The sequence below is a fragment of the Atta colombica genome, unplaced genomic scaffold, assembly GCF_001594045.1.
Source record: "Atta colombica isolate Treedump-2 unplaced genomic scaffold, Acol1.0 scaffold55, whole genome shotgun sequence".
Lineage (NCBI taxonomy): Eukaryota > Metazoa > Arthropoda > Insecta > Hymenoptera > Formicidae > Atta > Atta colombica.
Window position 1 is genome coordinate 953,580 of NW_017259545.1, and position 6,714 is coordinate 960,293.

Consider the following 6,714-nt stretch of genomic DNA (forward strand, 5'->3'; position numbering starts at 1 on the left):
AATCATGAATAAAATCTAAGAATTAATATAAACTAAAACCATATACCTTGATCATCTATATCCATGCTCTTCATCATCCATGCTATAAGATCTGTGCCTAAAATATATATATACATATATATTATATATATGTATGAGGAAAAAACTTTTCTCTGGAAAATGTTAGATAACGACAGAAAAATCCGATAAATATGATTAAAGATTAATTCGTGTGATGAGTTACTCGAAAGGGAAGCGAAAGATATTTATCTTACTACCAATGATGGTCTCCCATCATCGTAACTTTGACCTCTCGAGATATCAACTCATTGGCGCACGTTATCAGCGACGCGATAAGTTCGCGATAAGAAGTTCGTGAAGACTGAGAGATAAAAGTGAAAGTAAATCCCTTCGGGATTCTCTCTTCAAGTCTCAAAGAGTTTGGCTCGAACAAGCTGATGTATCGTCTTTGATTCGGTTATTCTCAACAAAGTATTTTTATGATTTCATCGAAATAAGAATTTTTAATTATATCATAACAGAATAATATCATTGAGAGATTATAGAATAAAAACATTAAAATTTGGTTACATATTCATACTATATTGTATCACATAGATTGTATTAGTTGTAGTTCTATCATAATTTTGCATTTCTATCTCATAATAATAATTACAATTTGAAATTTATAACATATCGCTTTCTCGCTTAAATTTCTCTGTCTCTCTCTCTCTCTCTCTCTCTCTTTCTCGGTTTACATTATTAATAATAAGCTAAACCGTTCGCATTGCATAATATGTTGCGGTAATGAATTATATAATTTTCTCCTCTCCCTTATCGCCGCATATATTCAATATCTGTCAACGCGATATCTAAAACGACCAACATGTTGCAGCAATAAAACGCGATACTTTAAAAGGAAAGCGTGCGCTATTACGATCTGGCTGTTCGTTTACACATACGCGACGCGAGTGATGTGTAACATAAGCACGAGATATAGCTGCAAGAAGACAAGTGCCAGAGAGATGGATAGGAGAAAATGGATGAGAAAAGATATGGATATATTGCAAAAGAGACGACAGGTGTATATTACCAGTACCATAGAAGCTATGCGGCAGGCGTCAGCATAGGCTTTTCCGCACGCCTGTATTATCCTTTATGCTCAAAAGGAATCCCGTGACTGAAAGCCCTAAATATCAGGTCGCACAAATTGCATTCAATGTTCAATGGGATTTAGTGCGACGCGCATCGAGTATTCAACAGTGCTGAGAGTCAGTGAGTGAGCGAATGAAAGAAAGAGAAAAATATATAGATAGATGTAGATAAAGAACAAGAGAGAGAAAGAGTATGGCTTCTCTTTCTCTCTCTTAGGTAATACGAGAAATATATCTATGCATTCCACGTTGCTCGATGCAGTTTGTTGGATACTAGTAGAATTTTGTTTCGTGCCTGGGGTCGCATCAAGAATCTTGATTCCGTTAAGGTATTCTGCGGTTTTCAGTGGATATATACAGCACGCAAAGAGAACTTAGCGACTTGAAATAGCAGAAAGAGCTACATAAAATTTATGTGTACTCTAGAAAAATAAAATTTTAAAGAATTTCTTCTCTTGTAAGAAACAAGTATTGTAACATGTTTTATTTTATTTTAATGTTAAAAATATCTCGCAATTAGCAAATATCACTATTCAGTTGCAATTGTATATTGAATATCCTTCTTACAAATAAAAGTAATATACAAAAAAATTTAGTTCAATTAATTTGTTTGATATATAATTTGTTTGATTTATATTAATAGCAAGTTGTAGAATTTGTATGATAATAAATAACCTTCTTAAAAAGGACATTAATCTTTATATCTCTTTACATCTCCTGAAAGATATAAACTACAGGCCATCATGCATTAGAATGTCGAGAGATAAAATACAATACGATTTTACAAATTATTTTCAAAAAATAATAAGCATATTTAAATATTATTTTAACATAATGTGTTGTGCTAACAATGAGTTATCTATCAGCCAAAAATAGTTTACATGTATAAATTCATTCTAGAGCTGGATTTTAATCCAATTTTCATGGTGAATTCGAATGCAGACAACGTCATCGGGTGGAATTTCGAAGCTTCGCTTTACTATCATTGAATCATTCGATCCCCGTCAATCGCATATTAAATCAGTGTCCATCACTTTGGTGCATTTAGCGCGCGCAGCCGTTAATAGTCAGGCAATCTCTTGGTACGTGAACAGAACAATAAGTACGTCATGTCAACACATACCATACTTATTAATATTAATTATTTAATACCGATCAACGCAACAATAACAAATTTTTACAAATTCCTTTATGTAAAATAAATAATAACAATAACGGTACAAAAGAAAAAAAAATTATTGAAAAATGTATATTAAATAATATGCATATATAATAAAAAAAACAAAAGAAAAAAGATAGTTTTTTTACGAAATTGTAAAATCAATAGTTAAATGAGAACATTTTTAACGTATTAATTTTTTCATTATTATTTTCTCCGTTACAAGATTATTTCGTGCGGATAACTGATGCGTGAAACATCTTCCTTCTATAACTACATATATCTACAGACGCGGTGTGCAGCGTTGAGACACGGAGTTATGAAATATTTCGACCGGTAACGATTAATCGCGGCTTCACGTCGCTCGTGCAGAAATAACCGTCTTATAACCACAAAATAATTTATCGTGCTTATTCACTACTTGTTAATTTATTTTGCATCACGGCGGAAAAGGCTCATCCTGATGAACTTCTATTATTATATTGATATATTTGTATCAACGAGTTATAATTTCCTTAATGAAAAGAAATAGTATTCTATTTTTATAAACGATAATAAAGTAAAGAATTTTTCGTCTCTCTCTCTCTCTCTCTCTCTCTCTCTCTCTCTTTCTCTCTTTCTCTTTGATTCTGATTCTCTTCCTTTCTCTGTTAACTTTTCAGAATTTTATAAATTATATTGAAATTTTATTAAGTTATATTAATTTTATGAAAGTATTTAATTAACTTTTTAAAAACTTTAAGAAAATATTAATATACAACGAATTAATTTTTTTCTAAAACTGGCAATTAAATTGATATTTCATTATATATAAAGAGGGAAAAAAGATTATTATAAAATTAAACGTTTTCTTTCGAGAAAGAGAGAGAGAGAGAGAGAAAGAGAGAGAGAGAGAAAGAGAGAGAGAGAGAGAGTTTAGAGATTGATTAAAAAAAATTTTTCTTCTTTCGAATTTGATTACTGCTACGTTAAATTCTTTTAATCCATATTTGTTATATGCACAAGTAACGTTATTATTATATTCAATTGTAAATGTTGCGTGGTAAATTGTATAACAACGTAATTTCCAAGTTTAACCCTCTACCTTTAACAATCAGTCATCGATCAGAGCAATGATATATTAAGTATAAATAAATAGTTGACGACACAGTCATCAGTACAATATGAGCACGCGATATATGATATTATACATGTTTCACAATTAAGAAATTCTTTTTAAATACTTCTTTTTAAATTCTTTTTAAATTTATAATACTCTTTCATTTTTTATTATTATCTGTTAAAAAATAATTTTGAAGCTTACCTTTATAAAAAAGATATTATGATATTTTTGTATATTACTTTATTCAACTATTCATTTTACGAATAAAATTCTATGCATTGCATAAAAACTTTTTCTAAGAGATAATTTAACACAGCAACAACAATTAATTATTTTCCATTATTCTTGAACATGGAAACTGCAAACGACTCAGACTAAGACGCGCTTGATTCTTTCTTTTTCTCTCTCTCTTTTTTCTCTCTCTCTCTCTTTTTCTCTGGTAAGAAGAAAGAATTATGAGAAGTATTTTTTGTGGCTTACAGTAGTTCTTACAATTAGTAACCTGCGCTTCAAAATCTCTAAGAGAAGTTTCCCTACAAATATAAGCTTTCATTTTACGTATGTTGCAACTTACAGAATAAATTTTTGAATTAAAAAGAAACGATTTCAAATTAATCGAAAAAGACATTGAATTTTTAATTTTCCTTTCTTTTAACTACATATGCGTATTATTAATATTAAAATTTTATGATCTATCAATAAATTCCAAAATTATTTAATACTTTTATATTTTAAGTTTTATAATTTTTATCTATGCGTGTCTTGTTTCAAGCTCAAACAATCTAATTTTTCTGAGTGTGTAAGTATTTTGCGTAATTTGTAGCGTTCATTATATTCGTGATAGCGACTATAGTAACCATAATATAAGCTCCTAATTTTCTCCATCTAAACTATCTAAAGTTAGTGTTAAGTAGAATGCAAGACAGTATAATTATCAACTATAATTAAGATTATGCTCACAACAGCCGTTACTGTGGATTTATAATCGTTTATATGCCTTTTTCTGGAGTCAAAAAGTGTGCATATGTGTACAGAAGAATAATAATGAGAACAAAAAAGAAAAAACCTAGTATTAGCGTGTCGCAACAATATCGTGAAAATGCAAAAAAATACAATTTCCTTAAATAAATCATGGTTTATTTGTGCGTAAATAGAGCTGCCCCGGAATTGCAATGGCATGTAAACAAGTGCTTAACGAGGGCTTTTATTATCTGTGGATGACGTAACGGCATAAAAGTTTCTTGCAGGTTGTAGCGTTTATGCATTGCCTCCCAACTAGTTTCCAATGCTGACAGAATATAAAATAAAATAGAATTTTTATTGTTTATCTGGTTTGGTTGTTAATAAACAATAAGCATCTCAGATATTAAAAGGAAATCGTAACGTTGACATTTAATTTTTATTTTCGCTTCCACTGTGAATTGCAATTTCGATACTAAACATTTAAAAAAATATAGTAATGATCTCAAGGAAAATCAAAAACTTTTTATTATTATATTCGTAAACCTTTTCCAATTGCATATAATGAGTAAAGTAAGAAATACCATGGAGTTAGATATTCCATCTGGAAATTACTGAACTTTGACTCGTGATGATTTTCTTCCTTCCTACGATATTACGGTTTTGTATCATAATGAAATTGCTCCTAAAACATGGATTTCCGCTCTACTGTGACGTTTACCATGGTCGATACTATTGTAATACGGGTCTACTATGCCGAGCTCAACAGCCACTGTTATTGTAATACCTTGTATGCTACGTCCTTCCCTAGTCCCTTCACTTTCCTCTCTCTAGAGTATTAGACATCGCCTGGGTGGTCTTACACGTTCAAGTCTGATACCAGCGACATGCCGTGCGAAAGTAGATTATACTTACACACCCGAAGGAGCGTACAAGTTTCGCAAACTTTAACCGACCGCGATTATAAATCGTCCTTCCTCTCTTCCGACTAGCTAGGTTTCATGGAAAAAGAGCGGTTTTATCGAGTTTCGGGATTTTAATTATTTATCCTAGGAAGACAATAAATCACTTTGCGAAGCATTGATTTCTCCTCTTACCTGTTTACCTTTTGTTAAGGCATAAAACGTTTTACGCAAGTAGTGTAACATTATGTAACTTGAAAATTTACAATGCGAAAATGAATACGCAGGTTTCAAAAATTTAATAAACCATGACTATGAATTATCGTTCTTTGGGAATTAAAGTATAGCTTGGGAAAAGTGATTATACCTGTAAATTAGTTTTGCCTCAGTGAAACCTTCAAAAGAATACAATTTATAATCACGACGCAATATATCGAATAATAGTTACGCTTCATTTAACGGTTATAAAATAGTTTCAGAATCCCTCTATCGCGTTCGATACAGGAACGCTCTTAGAAAGTTTTCTTTTCAAACGATTTTCTCAACTAATCTGACGGATAATATGAGCATATGAAGCTGACATGTAGAGAGAGAGAGAGAGACTGTTACTGATAAATCCCATAAGTTCATCCATAACAAGTTACAATTTTGAAATAAAAATTTAAGATTACTTGTAAATCAAATTGATATGGAACATTCACTCATATCTTTTTGTTTTCAATCTATATACTAAAAAAAAATATAGTCAATTTTAATCAATATTTAGTTGAATATTGCCAACTAAATATTTATTAAATATATAAGATATATTTATTTGATACAAGAAATGTTAATTTGATTTAACAATCATTTTTTTTATTGAACAAATATTGACTTACTGTAAGTAAATGGTTAGTTAGCAATATTGAACTAAATATTTATTAAAATTAACTATATTTCTTTCTCAATGTGTGTGTGTGTGTGTGTGTGTGTGTGTGTGTGTGTGTGTGTGTGTGTGTGTGTGTGTGTGTGTGTGTGTGTGTGTATACATATAATACTAATAATTCAAGTCCTTTATAATTTTATAGAATATGACTTAAAATATTACATGTCCTACTTTCTACTTCGAATGATTTTAATACGTTATGACTATTTACTTACTTGCAATTCTAATTTGTAATTTTATGAAACAAAAGAAATTATATTATTAAAAAAAAATCATAATATGACCTGCATAGTATATTGAAGCTAACATTATTTTCTCATTTTTCATTCGCGATATCGTTATTGGCAGTGTCTCTTTTTCTTTTCCTATCGAAAGAAATCCGATAATAAAAAAGGTACGTGTGCAAGAGCACGATTGCTGTCGGTATCGTTGCAGATTTCGCGGTTCGCTGTTTAGCAAAAGGAATTCTAGGCAATGATAGTTCACACATCTTTGGGGCGGAAAAAGATACTTTAATGCAATTACATAGCGTT